The 23,156-nt window shown below is 37.8% G+C and overlaps 1 protein-coding gene across 1 annotated transcript in view; it reads left to right on the top strand.

The window, feature by feature from the left end:
• Positions 1-21,449: 21,449 nt before the first annotated feature.
• The window catches only part of LOC140158397 (uncharacterized), a 44,290-nt gene continuing 42,583 nt past the window's right edge, over positions 21,450-23,156 (top strand). The window contains exon 1 of the mRNA XM_072181490.1: positions 21,450-21,557. The gene's annotated coding sequence lies outside the window, so the exon portion shown is untranslated. The remainder of the gene's footprint in view (positions 21,558-23,156) is intronic.

Raw genomic sequence — 23,156 nt, 5'->3', positions numbered from 1 at the left:
CGATCATGTTACTGAAAAACAATAAATACAAAAGACTTGTAACATTACTTTTGGCCACAACTCAAAATCAATGTCACTGACAACAAGCACATTTGATGCATTGTAAATTACATACACAATGTTAGTTTTTAAAACAATACTATCCAATGACCCTCATCCCTTATGCCCTACAGACTTCATGGTTCACCCATGGTTCACTATGTTCACCATGGTTCTGAGTTTATCTATGTGTGTGGGTTGTGAGGCAATGTTCAATGGGGTACAGTTCTTAAAGCCCAATACATTTGTACATTCATTGAAAGACTTTTGAAAATTTGGGTACAAAAACTCATACTCTGCAACTTTAGGTCAAATTTTGCACTATGATTATGTAATTGAGGTTATTGAACTATGCCATTGGGATGAGGCTATTGTGGTCCATAGTGTATAGATCTTGGAAGTCTATGCATCTCATGAGAAACGGATATCTCAAAGCTGCCATGCATGCTCATTTTGCGGTGTACATTTGTCTCAACAAAATTGGTCAATCCATTTATTTTTTCCCAAATTTGTTATTTCTAATCAAAAATATTGATAGAAATATGTTAAAAAGCATTAATGTGGAAAAATTGTGTGATTTACAACTTAAATTAGTGAAACTCTGATATATCATCCCAAGGAAAGTCATTTTTTTATCAACACCCATTGAACATGTCACCCTTTGATACTCTTAATTGTACTTTTTGTAAGATTTTAACAGAAAAACAATAGTAAATTACAAATAATTTGGTAAACATGACTAAATATGACCTACAAAATATGTTGCTTCTTGAATAGTTATGTTCCCCTGGCCATATTTGTGTAACATAAGATCATTATTTGTCACAGTAGCCACATGTCACCCTTCGGTACTTTAATTGTACTCTTAAGGTTTTTAACAGAAAAACAACGGTAAACTACAATATTTTGGTGAACATCCCTAAATGTGCCCTACAAAATATGCATTCTGTTTCTTGAATAGTTCGTATCTATACCAAGGTAGTGGTATATGTGCAAATTTTCAGATTTTTTGAGCACCATGGCAAAAATTCTTTAATGCTCTGGCAAAAAAAAATTGTGGTCTACAATTCACCATTTTAGTAGGTAATACACCCAGCCTAGTCTGATTGGTCTAGTGACATGCCTGATCACAGCAAGCCAAACAATTTTGAGCAGTCGCAGGAATCAAGACCTGTTTTACATTTCCCCCCTCCCCACTGTACCCGGGACCCTGCACATGGTAAGAAGTGGCAGCACCCTCCAAAATCCACAAAGGTGCACTTTTTACTGTTCTTTTAATTAAAAGATCTAGTGGGAGAAACTAGAGCAGTTACCGCACCAAAGCTGAAACATGGCTTCGGCAGTATTATTGTGGTATACCATTGTCACCCGGGAGTTCATACCTTCTTGGGATATGTGAAAAGGACCCAAAATAGGAATATTGACCTAAGTCTTATTTAGGAGTGTCACCCCCGGTGGTGAAATTATTTTAATTATATAATCTGTACTTTTTTCTCTTTGATTTGACACCACTCAGGGGTCATACTTTCCTGGCAGTTCAAGATATGGAAAGGACCCACAATTATGAATATTGACCCAGGCCTTTTGAGGAGTGTCATCCCCCGATTGGGAAATTATTTTAATTATTTTCTTTACTTTTTTATCTTTCATTTGACACCACTCAGGAGGTCACACCTTCTTGGCATTTGAAGATATGAAAAGGACCCAAAATAGGAATATTGACCTGGGTCTTATGAGAAATTATTTTTTTATTATATCCTTTACTTTGTTCTCTTTCATATGAAACCAGCTCGGGGTACCTTCCTGGCATTTTGAGATATTATATTAAAAGGACCCATATGAATATTGACCCAGGGCTTATTATGAGTGCCACCCCCGGGTGGGAAAATATTTTTATTATATTCTTTATTTTTTTCTCTTTCATTTGACACCACTCATGATGCAGTCATGTCTACAGTAGAATTCACCACGACCTTTGCAGGACTTAAACCCCATTAAAAGCTATTAAACCAAGATAACACTCATTGAAAACACCTCAACTGATTAAATCAGATCTTCTCTGGTTAAATCCACACTACACATGTTTCTGTTTTACCTGTGCAATGAGCTGGTATTATAGTTTCAGTTGGGTGAACGATTATAAAGCGAACGTGCTTTTGTTTACGAAATGAGACAATAGTCTGCTTATTGTTAACCAGCGTTCTTGAAAATGAGAAGCATAATGGTTTGCAGACTTAACACGGTTTGGAAATAATTTCTTCATATTTTTTGGTGTTATCTGTCGTTTACATATCTTTCCTAAAACACAAAAGTGCAAATATTTCCAAACACCTAAATTAGCTAACAATTTAGGACATGTTACAAAACTATATTTTCTAGAATTTCAGAGAATACTTTAAATATTTATTTTTCACACAGTGGCGTTAACTAGGCAATGTCCTATTACCTATAACATACACTAAAACACCAAAGTGCGAATATTTCCAAACACCTAAATTAGCTAAAATTTAGGACATGTTACAAAACTATATTTTCTAGAATTTCAGAGAATACTTTAAATATTAGCTGGTTATTTTTTACACAGTGCCGTCAACTAGGCAATTGCCTATACTTCTAACATACACTACTTGTAGAGGTCACGCGTCAATTGTTAGAGCTCTGTGTATTGTATTTAGGAAAACGGACAGTAACTGCAGTATGTCACGGGGTCAACCCTTAAAAGCATTTTGAGATCAAAAGGTTAGTCAGTCTGTAAGAAAGTAAGGAAGTAAGATACACTCATGTAGGCTGATACCATTTCATGGTTCAGCAAGAAAGAGGACATTTTAAGGGTTTAAATCCATCTTTTACAAACAGTCTTTCCCAAGTGCACTTTTCTTTTAAAAAAAAGGTCAAATTTTTGAAAGTCCTGCATTCCCCCAAATAAATCCTGCATATAGGGGCCTCCATTACCCATTTTTATAACGCAATATTTACAAAGTGCATCTCAACCACATGTATAGCCTACCATTTGCCATTTTTGAGCATGCATGGAGACTTTAGGAAAGGGTAAATTATATACATTGGTCCAATGTCACTAAATAATTTATACTCATCTTATTGTTTGCTCGTCCCATTGTTTGCTCGTAAAGTCAAAATATCAACCATACAGTTCTAAGGGTGTACGGATAATGTACCGGTACAAGTACCAAGTGTGAGTTGTAAGGCAAGTTGCGAGTTCCAGTTGCAAGTTGAACATTGCAATTTGAAATTTGAAGAACTCACAAATGTCAATTCGCGACTTACAAAACAACTCGCAACTTCCCTTGGCAGCCCGCAACTCGTAACTCACAGCTAGAACTCTTAACTCACAACTCACAACTTGCAACTCGGCAATCGCAACTAGCACAATACCTTCACCTTCGTTTCAATATCTTTGAGCCACAATGATCCAGGCAACTTTACTTTTTGCCAAGAAAAGTTCAACCCCATGAGTGACATAATTTGACACATAACTTGACTGGATGATTTCTAGGGGATTGGAAGGTATTTAACAGCTCACCTGTTTGAGCTATGAATCAAAAGGTCAAAATCCCCTGCCACATGTTGTTACTCCAAAAGGTATTCCTACACCCGAATAGGGGCAGTAAAGTAGTGAATTCTAAAATAATGGTCTGACAAATATTGCTTGCCTACCACCACCCTCCCCCCCCCCACATTTAGCTTGCCAAAAACCTTGCCCTCCCTTTGATGCCAACATTTTAGCAGCGAAGCCAGCTCTAGCAATAGCTCTGTTGTTCAGTTTATTTGTAACAAATGTTAAACATTGCGTGTGTTTTGAGTGTGCTTTACCCAACAGCTGTGTACATATTATATCGCGATGGACACGGGCGGACAGAAAATTTTGCATATTTTAATCATTTCATTCCTGTTTTTTACAGCTTTGGGGCCCGTAATAGCTTTCCCCAAATCACCCTAGCTTGTTGCAAAATGTCCCCCCCCCCCCTCCTAGTATTTATCCTCCAGTGGTCCTGGCCAGTGGTACCACATTATTGTACCACCCCTTATTCTTTGTCAAAAACAGCATGATCTATCTATCAGGCACATTGTACAGTATGATGTAGTCAAAGTTGAAGCACTAAAGGCACAAAGAGGGTGCATAAAATTAAAGTTTAAATCCCACAGAAAGGTGGTCTTTGTTGGGTATTTGGGTTAAAAATAAATAACAAAAGTGACATTTATAAAATGACAACCATTATCATTGTTCACAAAATATTTGAAAAAACATAATATTTTAAATTTGGATTAGATATTGTGAAACAGTGAATTGAAGATCTTCGTAAAATTGCTCAAGAAATTCAAGGTGGATTTTCAGTGTCGCGTGTGGGTGTATTACACCATAGACACCACCTGCATGCAAGGAACCAGCACCATTGGGTGTTTTTGACTCAAATTACCAGAGGTTAATAAAAAGATGAAGGATCAGAGAAATACGATCATCAGTAAGGCAATGTAACAGTTGGTGATGGGACTTAAGTAGATATAAGATATTTACTTTTTTGTTATGTAAGTTGATATATGTCATTGTTTTTGAATAGCTTATTTGCTTTGGATACATTTCTTCCAGAAAGTTTTCTATATTTGGTTACAGTAATATCAGTATGACTTGTCCCATATTGAGGCACTTGTGGTTAAATACCACTAATTATGTATTACACGTGTTTCAATGGGAAAATGCCTAATTTCAGGTGGAATTTTCTCATATTCAGAACTCTCACAGTTCAATGCCACCAATATCAGGTGAAACTATATGATTTAGATGCCAAATGATCAAAAATTCAACATAGGTTGACCTGAGACTTTTCTTGTTTTAACGCACTGAACCGTAAACACCTTAAAATGACAGTGCGCCCCGAAGCTGAAAGTTACAATATGATAAGGCGACTATTTACTAAAAACCGAAGCCGTGCGTATGAATTTTGGTACTATTACATCAAAAATGTCATATAATGAGAGAAAATGTACCATTTTGAAGCATCAAACTCTAAAAAGTACTTTTTTGGCTATATAACTTGATCAATTTCAGCGATTTTAATGCAGTCTTTTGAATGCCATGAAAACAAATAGTTCCTCGTCAGTATTTCAATGTATCGCCCAGGCCTATTAGTGGTCTTTAACCTATATAAGCACAAAAGTGCTCCAATCTCGGTAAAATGCCATGAATGTAAACATTGACATTTGCAATACATGTTTTAACAAGAAAATTTCTGGAAAACAGCATGACGAGTAAAATATCAATGGTTTTCGGACACCCTGTATGATGACTGTTTCGCTGTTTTTGCTTCAACCTAGGACTATATCTTGAGATTCGTATCTGTAGCCTGTCCTAGCACGATCAGATCAGATTAAGATTGATTTAGGGTTAGTGTTCCGATATAGGCTTGCTGTTTAGTATTAGAATTGTTGATTAGGGTCAGGTTCGCATTAGAAATAGGGTTTTTATAGGGCTAGGCTCATGGATAGGGATAGAGATACGGCTATGTCCGAGGATTAGATATGGGTTTAAAATAGAGTTGTAGATCAAGTTAGGGTTCCGGCTTGAGTTAGGATAGAGTGAGGCCACACAGGATGCTGTAGAGGCCCATAGACAACGTGTACACAAAGACTAGGTTTTATTTTACACATGACTATAGGCCTTACATGCGCCTTAAAGCTTAAGCAAAATGCCTAGCCTAGGCCTATACTGCATTTACACGTATAGGCCTATGTACGTTATTTAGGGCAAGGAAATCACCAACAAAATGTGCATGTGGGTCTAATTAACAAAGTGGCATGTTTATATGATCATCAACATTGATTTTTCATCATGATTAAGCTTTCTCTATGTATACGGAGGCCAGCGAAGGTTGTTGAATTTAGAAGCCCTGAAATCACAGAAACCAGCCGTAAACCCAATACTAATGCCACAAGTCCCCCCCCTCAACCCGTTACTACCTCAACGGGTTCTAAAAACATACCTTAGTAGTCGAAGAAGATGCACGTTGTCTTGCCAGGGCAAATACAGTTAAATATTGAGAAATGTAAGCAAAAATCGCTAGAAAAGTCTCCATGACGAATATCAGATCCATAGAATTCAGTGTTTCTATAGGTTAAATACCACTAATTATGTATTACACGTGTTTCAATGGGAAAATGCCTAATTTCAGGTGGAATTTTCTCATATTCAGAACTCTCACAGTTCAATGCCACCAATATCAGGTGAAACTATATGATTTAGATGCCAAATGATCAAAAATTCAACATAGGTTGACCTGAGACTTTTTTTGTTTTAACGCACTGAACCGTAAACACCTTAAAATGACAGTGCGCCCCGAAGCTGAAAGTTACAATATGATAAGGCGACTATTTACTAAAAACCGAAGCCGTGCGTATGAATTTTGGTACTATTACATCAAAAATGTCATATAATGAGAGAAAATGTACCATTTTGAAGCATCAAACTCTAAAAAGTACTTTTTGGCTATATAACTTGATCAATTTCAGCGATTTTAATGCAGTCTTTTGGAATGCCATGAAAACAAATGGTTCAACATCGTATTTCAATGTATCGCCCAGGCCTATTAGTGGTCTTTAACCTTGTATCATAAGGAATGTGAACCTGGTCTGAGTCAGTATCTACATAAAAAGTATTCCATTTCAAAAATCAGCCATATCTATCTTTGAAACAAATTACATGTTGTTCACTTTGGAGTGCTCTATGTGCTGATGCTCTTGGAGCACTTTGTTGTCCACTTGGAGTGCTCTATAGCTATGTGATAAATGTTCTTGGAGCATTTTGTTGTCCACTTGGAGTGCTCCATGTGCCGATGCTCTTTGAGCACTTTGTTGTCCACTTGGAGTGCTCTATATGCTGATGCTCTTGGAGCACTTTGTTGTCCACTTGGAGTGCTCTATGCTGATGCTATTGGAGCACTTTGTTGTCCACTTGGAGTGCTCTATGCTGATGCTCTTGGAGCACTTTGTTGTCCACTTGGAGTGCTCTATGCTGATGCTATTGGAGCACTTTGTTGTCCACTTGGAGTGCTCTATATGCTGATGCTCTTGGATCACTTTGTTGTCTGCTTGGAGTGCTCTATGCTGATGCTCTTGGAGCACTTTGTTGTCCACTTGGAGTGCTCTATGATGCTCTTGGAGCACTTTGTTGTCCGCATGGAGTGCTCTATATGCTGATGCTCTTGGAGCACTTTGTTGTCCACTTGGAGTGCTATATATGCTGATGCTCTTGGAGCACTTTGTTGTCCACTTGGAGTGCTCTATGATGCTCTTGGAGCACTTTGTTGTCCGCATGGAGTGCTCTATATGCTGATGCTCTTGGAGCACTTTGTTGTCCACTTGGAGTGCTATATATGCTGATGCTCTTGGAGCACTTTGTTGTCCACTTGGAGTGCTCTATGATGCTCTTGGAGCACTTTGTTGTCCGCATGGAGTGCTCTATATGCTGATGCTCTTGGAGCACTTTGTTGTCCACTTGGAGTGCTATATATGCTGATGCTCTTGGAGCACTTTGTTGTCCACTTGGAGTGCTATATATGCTGATGCTCTTGGAGCACTTTGTTGTCCACTTGGAGTGCTATATGCTGATGCTCTTGGAGCACTTTGTTGTCCACTTGGAGTACTCTATCTTAAACCAGTTATTTGTTGTCCGCATGGAGTGCTCTATGCACTGATGCTCTTGGAGCACTTTGTTGTCCACTTGGAGTGCTATATATGCTGATGCTCTTGGAGCACTTTGTTGTCCACTTGGAGTGCTATATATGCTGATGCTCTTGGAGCACTTTGTTGTCCACTTGGAGTGCTCTATGTGCTGATGCTCTTGGAGCACTTTGTTGTCCACTTGGAGTGCTCTATATATGCTGATGCTCTTGGAGCACTTTGTTGTCCACTTGGACTTCTCTATGTGCTGATGCTCTTGGAGCACTCTCCTTTCATGTGCTCGTTGAGTTCACAATATTTGCAATCATGACGTCATTTATACACAAACGCACCAGAACATGATTTAATATTTTATTTAGGCCTTTTATGCAAATAACCAATTTCCATGCCCAACAGAAATTGTGCATCTATCAGGATCTATTAACCTTTTGTTATGCTAAATAGCCTTTAGAATTTTATGTGTTGAACATCGCCTCTACATACATCAGTGAACATCAAAAGAGAAGCTTGGTTGTTTTCATGTCAAAAAAGGACACAGAATTTCTGGCGCCTTAAGGGATCCAAAATGAGCGGCGTTTATTAACGTTTCGACAGTATTTTTGTGGGACATGAGAGCACCTCAGACCTATCGAATTGCATTCTGAATCTGAAGCATGTCTTTCTGATATCAAATAATTTTCATTTTTTAAAATCACAATATAATACAAATTTTATGACAAATTATAAAAATTTGATATTTTTCACATTTTGATATATAACAGTCCTCGAAGTAAATTATATAAATCTAATGATATATTCTTAAAGTGTATGTAGCAGGGAGGAAAAGCCGACTGTCAATTCAAAATTTTGACCTTTCATATTGAAGATATGGATTTTTTTCCCAAAAGGACCTAATTTTTGTTGGTGTTTTGGGAAAAAAATCCATATCTTCAATAATGAAAGGTCAAAATTTTCAATTGATCGTCGGCTTTTCATCCCACCTACATACACTTTAAGTATAAATCATCAGATTTATAAAGTTTACTTCAAGTACTGTTAAATATCAAAAATATCAATTTTAATGATTTGCCATAAAATGTGTATTAAATTGCGAATTTCAAAAATCAAAATTATTTGATATCAGAATGACATTCTTCGATTCAGAATGCAATTCGATATGTCTGATGTGCTCTAATGTCCCACAATAAATACTGTCCAAACGCTCATACCCCACCCCTTAATGATTATTTTTGCGCAATTATGTCCTGTAGTCAGCTGAAGTGCGAGTGGCGTTTTCTGTGACTCTATTACTCTCTGCACACACTATTTATTTCAATAATAATAACCTAATATTTTAACATGTTGTTGTTAATTGTTTCAGATATACATATGGTCAACCTGTGCGTGGTTCTTTCGTAGCCTATTTTTCTGCGCCATCGTATTCATGGAGTAACTATGAAGAAAGGAAATCGATTGTTATGGTTGAGCAGGTAATTCGAATGTCATCAGTAATGTTTAAGTTGTAATATAAGGAATGTTTGATGATGTAAAATAGGTAATATATTTCCACCAGACATTCTACATAACATATTACCGATTTATGTCATCAAACATATTCGCTAGAACTTAAACATTACTGGAAATAGAATGGGATCATATTAAATAACAAATGCTAAGACATGTTACATCAAATGTTCTACATCAAATACTCAGAGACTGTCAATGGCCTTTAATGTCTAATATGATGATTCAAATGGCCACTCCCCAAATGACCATGCAGCTATGCATCCCCATATGCATCAGCACAAAGAAGAAATGGTTCAAGAAATGCTGTGGAGGTTGGTCTTTCAAAATGCATCTTTTTCATTGGATATTTTATTTTGCTGAATGACACGAATACAAAATTTGTGAACAAGAAATGTGATCGTGTGTTTCTATTGATTTTTTTACAGCATTTTAAAGCATTACATCTGCAAAAGTTTATAGGGGTGCAGAATTGCCTATATGTTTATTAGTACACCAATGAAGGTGTATATCAGAGACAGTCTAATATAATAGACTAGGCTGAATTTGTATGTGTGCAAGCTCTATACCATTAATTATAACTGTATTTGTTATCGTTTGTTCCCAGGAAACCTGTCCATGTGGATGCGGCACACTCCAAGTACCTGTTCACCAGTTAGCACTTAATAGCAGTAATTATCATATCTCAAGTAATCTGATAATCAGGGTCACATTTACAGAGGCTGCTACAGGTAAGACTCCTGGGGTAAGACTGAACAGATTTAGAGGGTGGGATAAGGGGTAAACATCAGGGGGTCTGAAACATTGGTCTAAAATGTGACAAGTTTTGCCCCAATAATGGATTTTCTGTGAGTTTTGTTCTGACTGGGAAACAACAGTGGGGTGGATACATAGCTAGCCAGGTTGAATGGAAAATCCATGGCTGTCATCCCTTGTGGCTTCGACACTGAAACCGAGGCCACGGTTCTTTGAAACCAAGGCCACAGTTATTTAGTTCAAAGGTTCTTTTGTTCTAAGGTCTTTGCCTTTGGTGCGAGAGCTCAAGGGTTCAAATCCTTGCAGGACAAAAAAGAAAATCCACTCTCTATGTGGCTCATCTGGTAAAGGCGGGGCAGATGAACCATGACAAAAAAGACCTCGTTGTGGTCAGTTCTGATCAGGGGAATAAGTCTGATTTTTGGCTACACTATCCTGTAAAATGTAAAGACCAGCTATCTATGGCAGCTCCCCTCACCAGGCCACTTGTGCCTTGCCAAAGTTTCATCGGCATTATCTCCTAGATTTCAGCTGATGCTTGACATACAAAAAAACTAGTCCAGGATTGTACATACTGGAGGGGGAGGGCTTAGGAATCAAGTAACACTTTGTTTCTGAAAAGTTATGAATGTGTTGCTCGGCTTCTCCAACATTGGTGGTCTATTTAGATAAACAAGAGACATGTTGAGCTCACATATCCATTATAGAGGTTGGCAACCAAGAGATTGATGGCTGAGATGCTGCTTACAAGCAGAAACTTTACACAGTAATAATTGTCTATCACATTGGTAAACCAAATTGATATTACTCTACCTATTAGGTACTTGATGGTATGGTTAGTTTGTTTGTTTGTCTGTTTGTTTATTTGTTTGTTTGATAATATATTCATTTACTTATTCTATATATTTCTCAAACAGGACTTAGTGAAACAGAATCCCTTGAGACCACAAAGATAACAAGAGAAGCACTCCGTCTTGCTTTCCAATCACCAAGGACCTTTAAACCTGGAGTAGCTTACCATGGGGAAGTAAGTAGAATAACCTTCAAATACACAAATGTGCTAAAAATGTTTATTCAAAACAGAATAACATTTAAATGTCAGTATAAAGGTCATGAATACGGCCTTTAAAACATTAAAACGTTATTGTCAAACGCAAACATTTGTGTAAAATAACATTTTGTTGGAATGTTTTGCATCACGTTTTCAAAAAAGTTTTCTTAATGTTATTAAACCCCTTGGCTATAGACACATACTGGACTCACTGACAAAAATGTATTTCATTAAAATATTTTCTAAAGGTGGTCACTCAACATACACTGCCCATAGATGACCAATAATAATATGAAGTAAAGCAAAAAAGGGTGTTTTTGTAACCAGAGTGAGTCTTTGAACCAGAGTGAACTGAAAAGCTACCGACCGGTTGCAAACATACCTTTCCTCTCAAAGTTGATAGAGAAACATGTTGTCAACAACATCAACAACCACATGTTGAAACATCATCTTGGTGAAGAACTGCAATCTGCCTATATGCATGGCCATAGCACCAAAACGGCACTGTTGAAAGTGAAGGATGAGATTATGGGACATGTGTACAACCAGAAAGGAGTTTTCCTTGTCTTACTCGATCTCAGTGCGGCTTTCGATACGGTGAACCACGACCTTCTGCTGAGTAGAATGTCGCATGAGATTGGGGTGACTGGGATTGCTCTTGACTGGTTGAGGTCCTATTTTACTGGTAGAACAACAACAGTTGTGATTGATGGTGTCTACTCAATGGCAAAGACCATGGACTATGGCCTACCTCAGGGCTCAATTTTGGGCCCCCAAGGTTTCACAATGTATACAATTCCAATAGGCAGGATCATCAAAAACCACTCGCTTTCATACAACATGTACGCAGACTATATACAGATTTTCTGTAGTTTTGAGCCATCTAACCCATCATCAATTGAAACCGCTTTGTCATCAATAACATCTTGTATCAAAGAAATCAGAACATGGATGACATTTAATTTCTTGAAATTAAACAACGACAAAACAGAATTCTTGGTTATATCATCACCTCACTTCAAACGCCAGATGCCTGATATATGCCTTCACATTGGAGATGACATCGTCCACCTCTCCACTAGTGTCAGAAACCTGGGCGTTATCTTTGATGATGTTATGAGTATGTTGCCGCAGATAACTTCACTGTCAAAGAACATCACATATCACTTACGCAATATTACTCGGATCCGTCGTTTTCTTGATAATGAAACATGCACCCATGTTGTTCGATCTCTTGTGCTGTCAAGTCTAGACTATGGGAATGTACTATTAGCAGGAACTAATGCAACTTACATCATGAAATTACAATGCTTGTAGAACTGGAGTGCAAAATTGATTTTCTCTGCTTCTAAGTATGACCATGCCAGCCAGTATTTGCATGAACTTCATTGGCTCCCTGTGAAGCAGAGAATTTTATATAAGATCATGCTCTATGTGTTCAAATGTCTGCATTGATATGGACCAAATTATCTCATTGAATCAATTTCATTGTACAACCAAACTCGTCTCGGCTTGCGTTCTGCAACAGACACTACACGTCTCTCTGTACCAAAATTCTCACTCACTGACTTCCATCTGAACTCCGTACTGCTGTTTCTCTGCCAAGTTTCAAGAAAGGTCTCAAAACCTTCCTGTTCCCACAATAATCTGGTAGCTTTGTTTCAGTTTGCTGTTTGATTTTGCCTTTTAATTATTTTGTGTTCCATCTTGGCGCTGTGGTCGTTATGAAATGGCACCCTATAAATGCCTTGTATGTAATGTAATGTAATGTAAAACCAGACAAGTAACTCACATTACACACTGGGCTATTCCAGGTGAAATCCATACACCCCCTATGGAAGACATAAACTTAATCTTCCACACACAAAATGGGGTTACCTGAATGAGTGGCTCCATTTGAAATCCACATCCCCTGTGTGGGAGATTAAGGTCGTGTCTTCCATAGGGGGTGTGGATTTCAACTGGAATATCCCATTTAGGGTTAAAAGACACTCATTTTCAAGAAAAATGGTAGTTTGTTTGGTTACAGACAGCTATGTTGAAAGATTGCTATGTTGAAGGTTTGCTATGTCAAATATGAAATAATGTTCACTATGTAAAATCTAGCCCCAAGTCAAAATTTTTGGCCGAATTTACCCAAAAATGTCTTAATTTTTACAAATTTTCCCAAAATTTTGGGAAAATTTTGAAAATTTTGGCTAGATTGAGGAAAAATTGGGCTGTATTCCGAAAAAATGGAGAAAATTTTGAAAAAAGGACCCATTCATATACCAAAATAGGCTTTGAAAAAGGGGTCATTGATATACCAGAAGGCTGAAAATGCTACCCATGTTTGCGGCACGTCCCAGTATGGTCATTTGTACTGAGTACCCCCGGCCCAAATGCTAACACTTACCCTTACCAAGCCCTAACCCTAGCTAACAGTGTTTCACATCCGATGATCCAACGTAGGCTAGTGAACCTTAATTCATATTCGACATCTTTAACCATATTTCTGATGTGACAAACATTGGACATACCAAATTTTAAATGTAGCTGTTGGACATGTTTGTTTAGGAAGCATATTTAGGTAAGTTATAAGGCGAAACTGTCATATGGGTACAATAATAATTTTAGGACACTCTATATTATAGCACCACAATGTATCCCCTTCTTACTTCTGTTCCTCACATGTTTCTATTATTTTAGTTGAAAGTGACAAATCCAGTTGGTACACCAGTTGTATTTTGGAACACCCTGTATATAGTGCCAAAACTTATCCCCTTCTGACTTTTGTTCTTCACACATTTCTGTTATTTCAGCTGAAAGTGACAAATCCAGATGGCACGGCAGGTGTAGGCAAACTAGTGACTATTTCAGCCAATCAGGGTTACCGTACAGATGAACTATTCAATCAGAACATCACATCGGACAGTAATGGACTGGTCAAGTTTGCAATAGAACCAATAGCAGCCAATGTGACGCATCTAAATATATATGTGAGTAGTACATTAATAGTTGTATAATCAACATAGCTTTGATGTGTTTTGGTGTCTGAACCCGATCGCTTCATCACTAACACTGCCAAATACCACAACACAAAGCGACAACAAGTGCAGGCTTCCCACATAATCTGATTGCACAATCATCTGAGCTTACATATACAGATGAAAACACTGGACATGCAGTGTAAAATGCTAATTGCGTGCTATCCCAGGTCTTGTCCTCCACAGCCAAGGGGTGCATGGTTCTAAAGCAGACTTCTTCACTCTTTTGCTCCTTTCCCTTCCCCAAAAAACAGAAAGAGCATTAGGGTTAAAAGCAATATATGTGCTACTGCATTGGTATTCTTTGTTTCACACACACCTGTACAAGTCAGAAGTATGTATGGCTTGTACAAGTGTGCCGCAAACAAAGAACATGAACTTAACAGCCAGGATGACTCAAAACTACCTACTTGCGACTTAACTCTCATTTCGTGGTAGCAGGCCATACCAGTGACTGATTCATTCAGAAAGTTTGATTACAATGATGAATGATCAGTTACTCCAAAGGCCCATCTAGTGTCTAGAAGTAGATAACCTGTTTAAGAACTTCTTGCACTCCTAGAAAAGAAAAGAAATGATGGAAAAGAATATGGAATATAAGTGAAGACTAGAATCACAATACATAATGGTAGAATTTGAGTGATAATACAATTTGCTCGTCAAATGAAACAAAAATTATCCCTTTGGTTGAAATGGTTGTGCCTTCGTGAGGTCATGCAATGTTTTCATTGGTTACTTTTGGCTAAACCAATGGTATGGCTCGTTGTTGTGTGGGAGGACGTTTGCTAGAACTCATTCTCTGTCAGAAAAATGGTGCATTAAAATGTGAGCCTGTTTCTTTATTTCACTGTCTTGGGATAATTGATATTTAAATTATTTGGGGTAAAAAGAAGCTCAGACAAAAACTGACCAAAAACAAACACACAATGGGGGATGAAACCAATGCACTTACACTACAGAAGATACCAATGAAGTACTGGTGATCCTACCCTTGACCAGAGATTGTGAGTGCGCTGGTCCAAATCCCTACAGGTTTTTGGTTTTTGGTCTCTCAATTTACTATTACGGTATGTGAGTAATGACTTTTGTATGATTTGCACCAGGGTACTCCAATGCACCAGCAGACAACCCATATTACAAAGATTTACCTCTCCTCTATATAACTATATCATGCAAGTAATGACTTACATATGATTTGCACACCTAGGCAATTGCACCAGGGTATTCCAATGCACCATCAGATGATCCATATAATCGAGATTACCTCTACCTCTACGAGCCTAGTTCATCTCACTTCATAAAGCCACTCTATTCTCCTAGTGGAAGTTATCTTCAGATTTCACCTGTGTATGACGAAGCTGAACCTGGACAGGAGCAGACGATTGAGCTCAATCTAGTGATGTCAGATGCTAGTGCTGATACTCCTGACATTGAAGTCATGGTAAGAAGTCTAGATATACTTGATATTAGGCCTAGTTCAAACCTAGTATAGCCAATAAACTCGGTTAATACTCTCTGTAAAAATATCAAGAATTTACCAAGAGAAATTATACCTAAAGATTACGCACTTAAAATTGCACCATACATAATGCTATGGTAAATCTGCCATCTTGGTTTGTCATAATGTACCTCTGGAATACACTGGCAAGAGCCAGAAATCAAATTAATTTGCGTCTTTAAACTTGAGCGTTACAAAGGTTTGCATACACATCGCTTGACGTGCATCCACACTATATGTTACACACACAACGCAAATAACCAAGTTTTGAATCCAATTTTGCTGGGTGCATAGTGAAATAATTCAGAGATACATTAATTGCTCTGCCATCCAACCACTGCGCAAATTGGTGTGATGTATCCTTCAGATATTTTTACCAGCAGCGACTTAGATTCAGATTCAGAAGTTGCCTCCATGAGCAGGCCCGTATGCAGGATTTCATTTGGGGGGGTGCTGATTTTGAAAAAGTGGACCTTTTTTTCCAAATTTTGTGAAAAGTGGACTTTCTTCCTAAAATTTGGACCTTTTTTGTCCAAAAAAGCGTAAAAACCCTGATTTTTTGGCTAGCTACGCTCGCAAATTCTGAAATTTTTGGACTTTTTGTATACTTTTCCAAATTTGGGGGTGCGATGCACCCCCGCACTTCCCTGCAGACGGGCCTGTCCATGAGTGACACACAAATGTGGCAGAGTCGGTACTCTTTGATTCTACCTCATTGGTCGTACTCAAACCCAAAAGTACTTTAGCATGTGCAGATTTCATAAGTTGGGTAGAGTGGTGGACAAACAAACAACAAAAGGTACAATTTTGTGAAATAATTTATTTATTATTATTTCTAGCCAATATTAAAAAAAAGGTTTGTAAAGAAAAACCAGGATACATTCTTTGATATCAATAAACATTTCCTCCTGTTTTTCTCATAATAGTTCATGTCTCGTGGTAACATCCTACGTGGAGCTGTAGCCCAAGATCCTGCATCTGGAGACGAGGGGGCAGCCAGCACAGCTGAAGGTACACGTGTAGTACCCAAGGTTTTCACCGTGACCCCTGACATGTCACCTGTGACCCGTGTTATGGCTTATTATATCAGGGATGATGGCGAAGTGGTTGCTGATAGCATAGCGATAAAAGTCAAACCAAAGTTTGAAAATAATGTAAGTGTGTAACAGTGAAGAATACTGAATGGGATCAGACCCTTTTTCAGGATATTCTTGTTCTCAAAATAATATCTTCAGCTCTATTCATATCCAGTTCGATCTAGTTTGGGACAAAAGAAATTTAGATGTCAATGGTGGCAATTCTTCCTTGGTTATAAGTGATTTGATATTGTTGTTTGTTCTCTTTATCATTATGCACACCATTTTAAATGGTTTACATTTGAAAATTGTTTATGAGGAATGAGGAATAATGTGTATGAAGTAATTGATGTTAGTCCTAATTGTAGTGTATGTTTTCCCTTGCTCACATATCCAAGATGGCCACCATGAGTCTTGCCATCGGCACATTTTGCGCTGTGAGCTAGTAGTGGGATTTTTTGTTATGGCATGGGCATTTACTATGCGATGTCATTGTTGACAACTGTGGGTTTTTATGAATTTTATTAGGTTACACATAATGTATTTGGTAGAAAAATAACCTAATAGGAGTATAACAGTCAAAATAGAGAACGATAAATTAAGCAACACTTGTGATCCACAGGTCCCCTTGTTAATAGTTAAAATATGGCTAAACCTTGTAAAATATGGCTCCTGCCTTCCCAGGTGGCGGATGACATGATCGAGCCGGCAACTCGTGAAACCGCCCGGCCGTATGGCATTTTCCATATACTCGGTTAGTTTTGTGGGGTTCATTATCGAACCCCAACGGTTTTAGCTTGTATTTATATTATTTATCAACATAGGCCTATTTGTTTGTGATATTTCAAGCGTTTTAAAATTTCAAAATAATCCCATTCAATTACACGGTTGACGATGAAAATTTACTGAATTTAGGGACTGCACGTCATACACCACCTGTGCCTTCCCACTCGTATTTTATTCTTCCTGTTTATTTCTAGGTTTCCATGGAATTTGATGCATCCGAGGCCTCACCTGGAGGCAATACATTACTCAGTGTAAGAGCAGAGCCTGGGTCACTGTGTGCTGTAGGTGTGGTTGATGAAAGTGTGCATCTATTGGGTGGAGATAATCAGATTAAGACAGAAACGGTAAGCTTAAACATTGAAATTGGCTATTTCAGTTCAAATTCATACACCTATGGAAGATATGACCTTAATCTCCCACACACAAAGTGTAGATTTCAAATAGAGTCACCCATTCAGGTAACCCCATTTGATATTCACACTCCCTGTGTGAGAGATTTTAATGTCATGTCTTCTATAGGGGTGTGTTGATTTTAACGGGAATAGCCCAATAGCCTTATCCAAACTAGTAATTGTTTGTACTTCTGCCCCTGTCAGTCTCATCTGCTAACCCTATGCAGGGGGCAGTGTTAGGGCTGAGTTACAATGTGTATACCACATACCGTGGAAACATGGCATGTTGCCTCAGGGGATTGACACTAAGTCAGGTACCAGCGTGAGCAAACTCAAAATAGCGCCAAATAAGCGCAGGCGTACCTAAAAGAAACTTTATGCGCGTAAGATAAGCGATGTCACCAGGTCTGTATGCTGTACCGGCGTCAGCTGAATTCGAGTACGCTTAGAGGGCACAGGCGTGGAAAATTCCAATCTGTATATTAATAATCTAAGGTATACAAAATCAATGGTGCCCATCTGTGGATATTTGTGGTGCATTGTTTGTCTATTTCGTACTGACTAAATGTCAGCTCTAATGACGTCACTATGTAAACAATGTAAAGGTATTGAAATACCAAATATGGAGGTATTCAAAAGTATGCTACTTAAAAGGTTCAACAAATCAGAATATGATCCTGGTATCCAAACTTATATAAATACCGTAGAATTCCATCTAGAAGCATATATGCCTCTAAACGAGGGTTTCTTTAACAAAAGATATGAAAGGCCAATACCCTTCTCAAAAACATTGCAATAGATTGGTCTTACAAATATACATGTTTGTACAGCCGCCTTTATCAGTAATATAGTTGTTCAAACTCCAAATAACGTTTTTGTTGAGAGTGTCTGCCTCTTGTCTCTTGTGTCAAAAAAAACCTCGTTTAGAGGCATATATATGCTTGTAGATGGAATTTTACGGTAAGTTGAAAGGGGTTACACGAACATATACAGTACTTAGAATCTAGGGGTTACTATTCCAAGATCTGACACACATGACGTGCCTTCATAGATCAATGTACACTAGCTTGACAGTACCATGAACCAAATAAGTTGTAATTTCTTTCTTTATTTTCCATTTTAATTGAGTAATGATAAATGAATCATTCTTATACTTTTAAACCGTGATAAAGGTTTTCTCCCAACTTGACAAGTACCAACTGTCCAGTGGAGGGGGCTATGCAGAACGCAGCAGCCGATGTGGTGATGTGTACTACCCGTATTATTATGAAGATAGACGCCGAAGGAGGATAAGTGCTTCCAGGCAGAAACGTTCTATTGTACCGTATCCTGGATTCAACCAATATGAAGATGCATCGGATGCATTTAAGGTTCTGTTCCATCTGTCTGTTTCTTGGAGATATTCATTAAGGCAAAAAAAATAAAGTTTTGTCTCAACGCTCACAAGTGGTTTGAAAACAAATGCGAAATGCAAATTTTTTTTTTTAATTCACGACTTGGTATTTTTATGGTATTTTGAGAACAAAATCTGATTTTCGCCCAATTTTTCTGGAAAAAATGAAAAATATATATTTTTTTAAATAAAAAAATTCCGCATTTATTTTTCAAATCGTGCGCATTTGTAAAATCGCTTTGAGACAAACCTTTTTTTTGTGCCTAATATCCAGTAATATCCAGTAACCCATGTACACAATATCTAGGAGTATTTTATTAAATGATTTTAATTGCGTTTTTCATCAAATTAGTCCACATAGTTACAGTGATTTTGACAACTACCGGGGGAAAGATACTTTGTTTAGCTTATAAGTGGTGAAGACTCACATTATTGTGGATTGATAGAGATTTAGTAGAATGGTGTCCACGTAGATGTGCGCAGCACCTAGGCTAGTTGGGCTTTGCATGACTGGCACACTTATGTGAATTTATGTGAGTATAAATTGGGACTCTATTGATGCGAGCAGTGCAAAAACGAAATAATTTTCGCTAATTATAAGCCGAACAAGGTATAGATAAGGTATGAAAATGTTAGCTCGCTGGCATTCAATGATGATTAATCATTGTACTCTCTATGGGAAATCTTTAAGGCCAATATATAATGATTCTTATGAAACAATTTATGTAACAAATACTATTTCTTTCTTCTACAGAACATGGGACTTGTATACATAACTAACTTAGATGTGGAAACTAGTCCTTGCCCAGCAGGTAAAGAGGAATTGTTTGTCTTTCAAAATGTTTGTGTTAAAAAAGTAACAAATATTTTGAAATATAACAAGTAATTTATTACAATAGATTAAAGGAGGAAAATGGAATTTGCTTTAAATCACCATTTTGTGTGGCTTATAAGGTACTACAAGTGATTCCCCCAAAGTGTAAATCCTAGTTGAAATTTGTAGATTAAATATGAAAGAGATGTTGATAGAATGCTCATTAGGTATTTTTTTTAATTTAAAATTTGACATAATGAAAGAAAAAAGTAGTGTTGAAAAGAGTATGAAACTCCATTCAATTTCATGTTGTAGTAACCTGTATTGACAGAAACATCCAACATTGACTTAGGCCTATATGTCAAATACACCGATTTGTGATGTTTTGGATTTTCTGATTCAGCAAATTATTGTAAATACCTTTAATTGTGGCAACACCTGAATTTTTTTTGGGTGAGGATGGGGAAAAATTTGGATACACCCCTCGAAACGAAGCTAAGTTAACTTGTAAAGCACACATACCCCATATCCAAAAGTTGCTCAACAAATAATAAACAGAGAAAATCAAAGAAAACAGACAAAATTGAGCATAAGTCTACTCACACTCGCACTAACGTTGTTGTTCGTCAAGCAGTCTTTGCTGACCCGATATCACTGGGCTATTCCAGTTGAAATCCATACACCATCTGTGAAAGACATAACATTAATCTTCTACACGGGGGTGTAGATTTCAAATGGAGTCACCCATATACAGGTAACCCATTTGAAAATCACACTCCCTGTGTGGAAGATTTATAAGGTCATGTTTTCTATAGGGGGTGTATGGATTTCAACTGGAATAGCCCATTGTGATTTTTTGCAGCCAATATAATTTGGTCTCTGCTACACATTGGTTATGTTGCTTCGTTTGGTCTCTGCTACACATTTGTTATATTGCTTCGTAAATGTTTTCAGCCAGACAGCAAAAATTCAACAAAAATATCAAAACTGTTTCTGTCAACATTATCCTCATTGTGTTTGTATTGAAATATATTTTATATTACTGCACTCTATTTTGTTTGATATGTAAGGCATTTACTACATGATTTATACAAATCGCACATAAAAAATGTACATATTTTTTTATCACGGAGAAGCCCATGAGCGTAATTACTTCGCTGTTCCTCAATCACTCGTGGCTGACCAGGACGCCACGAGCTCCATCTGATCTGAACATAGCTCCAGCGGAAGGAGGATTCGGTGCTGAAAGCGTTAGAGTCCGAACTTACTTCCCGGAAACATGGCTCTGGCAGCTTGAACGCATTGGGTATGTTATCATAACATAAATTATTCATTTATTTGAAAGTACTAATTGTTTGATTGTAATTTCATTTTTTTGGATAGCTGTCGCATATAACCCAATAGCTAGGACTGAACAGCATTTCTCACTTGATCAAAGTGGTGGAAGAATAAGTCCCGATGAGGCCCCACCAGGTGTCCGAGTGCGTACATATTTCCCCGAAACATGGCTCTGGCAGTTGGAAAGACTTGGGTAGGTTGTGTTCTTCATGATATCAATCACTAAAATCCATCATCTAACTGGCCTGAGATTATCATCATCCTCATCATCATCATCTCTATTCACTGCTGGAAATTCTCATCATCTTGACATGACTTTGGTTCTATCTCTGACATTGTTGTAACATTCTGTTTTCCTATGATGTGATATCAATCACTAGAATTCATCATTAACTAGACTGAGATTATCACTCCTCCTCCTCCTCCTCCTCCTCCTCCTCCACCTCCTCCTCCTCCTCCTCCTCCTCCTCCTCCTCCTCCTCCTCCTCCTCTTCCTCCTCCTCCTCCTTATCCTCATCCTCATCCTCCTCATCCTCATCCTCCTCATCCTCATCCTCATCCTCATCCTCATCCTCCTCCTCATCCTCCTCCTCATCATCCTCCTCATCCTCATCCTCCTCCTCCTCCTCCTCATCATCATCATCATCATCATCATCATCATCATCATCATCATCATCATCATCATCATCATCATCATCATCATCCTCCTCCTCCTCCTCCTCCGTTGTTCTCTATTTGCTGCTGGAAATTCTCATCATCTTGACATGACTTTGGTTTTATCTCTGACATTGTTATACCATTCTACTTTTTCTCAGTAGTTGCCCTAACCATATCTTATATACCCACTATTTTCCATAGCTCCCTTGATGTTAATATAATCACAAACATCATCATCATCTTTATCAGTTGGTATTAGTTTACTGCTGGATGAAAGCCTCAGCATGTTGGTATCACTTCTTTCTGTCTCTTACATTGTTATGCTAGTCTTTGATCCCCCGTAATTGCCTTAATCATTCCTTTCCATGTACCTGCTAATGTCTATGATATTAATTGCCCACCTCTTGTTTGATCTTCTACTAAAGTTAGCCGGGAAAATTTGTTTGGTTTATATAAGGCGGAAATTATTCGGCTTTTGTTACTGTGCGAGTCAATAAAGTCCCAACTCACACTCGCATAAATTTACATAAGCGTGCGCTATTCACGCATTATGCAACGCACACCTAGTGTAAGCACTGCGCCCAACAGCGTGCATGTCATTCTATATCAATACACAGTGTTATGAGTCTTATTTTTTCCGCTTAAGCTGAACAAACTTTAATTATGTCTTGCACACTTCCATTTCATGAACCTGGATGACCAGAACACTCTTGAGTTTTTGCTTGTTCCCAAGCACCTGTATTTTGGCTTTCTGTCTTTGGCAAATTATTTGTGCGAAACAAAGTGAGAAGCCTGGGTTTTCACTGCAACAACATTTTTCAGCCAGTTTTCAATTGAAAAATTCAGTTTTTCAAATGTAGAAACTAGGTTTCTTGATTTCTCAATTTAAAAAGCCAAATTTTGAAAAGACCTTGTTTGATTACCAAGGAACCAAGTCTCTCAAATGTTTTCTTGATCTGATTAACTTTGAAAAGCCAAATTTAGGTGAAATTTCTTGGTGATTTTAAACAAACGAATTTATTTTCAATTGCAAAATTACTGTGGGTTGTGCCCCAAATGTGGTCACAAACACCTTTTGTGATGCGTAAAAGGAAGGTTGATTCATCTGGTGCCGATCTGAGAAAAGGAATTGCAG

Source organism: Amphiura filiformis, chromosome 8 (genome assembly GCF_039555335.1).
Source record: "Amphiura filiformis chromosome 8, Afil_fr2py, whole genome shotgun sequence".
Classification (NCBI taxonomy): Eukaryota; Metazoa; Echinodermata; class Ophiuroidea; order Amphilepidida; family Amphiuridae; genus Amphiura; species Amphiura filiformis.
Note: the sequence above shows the minus strand (reverse complement) of the source record. Positions and strands in the feature narration are given on the sequence as shown.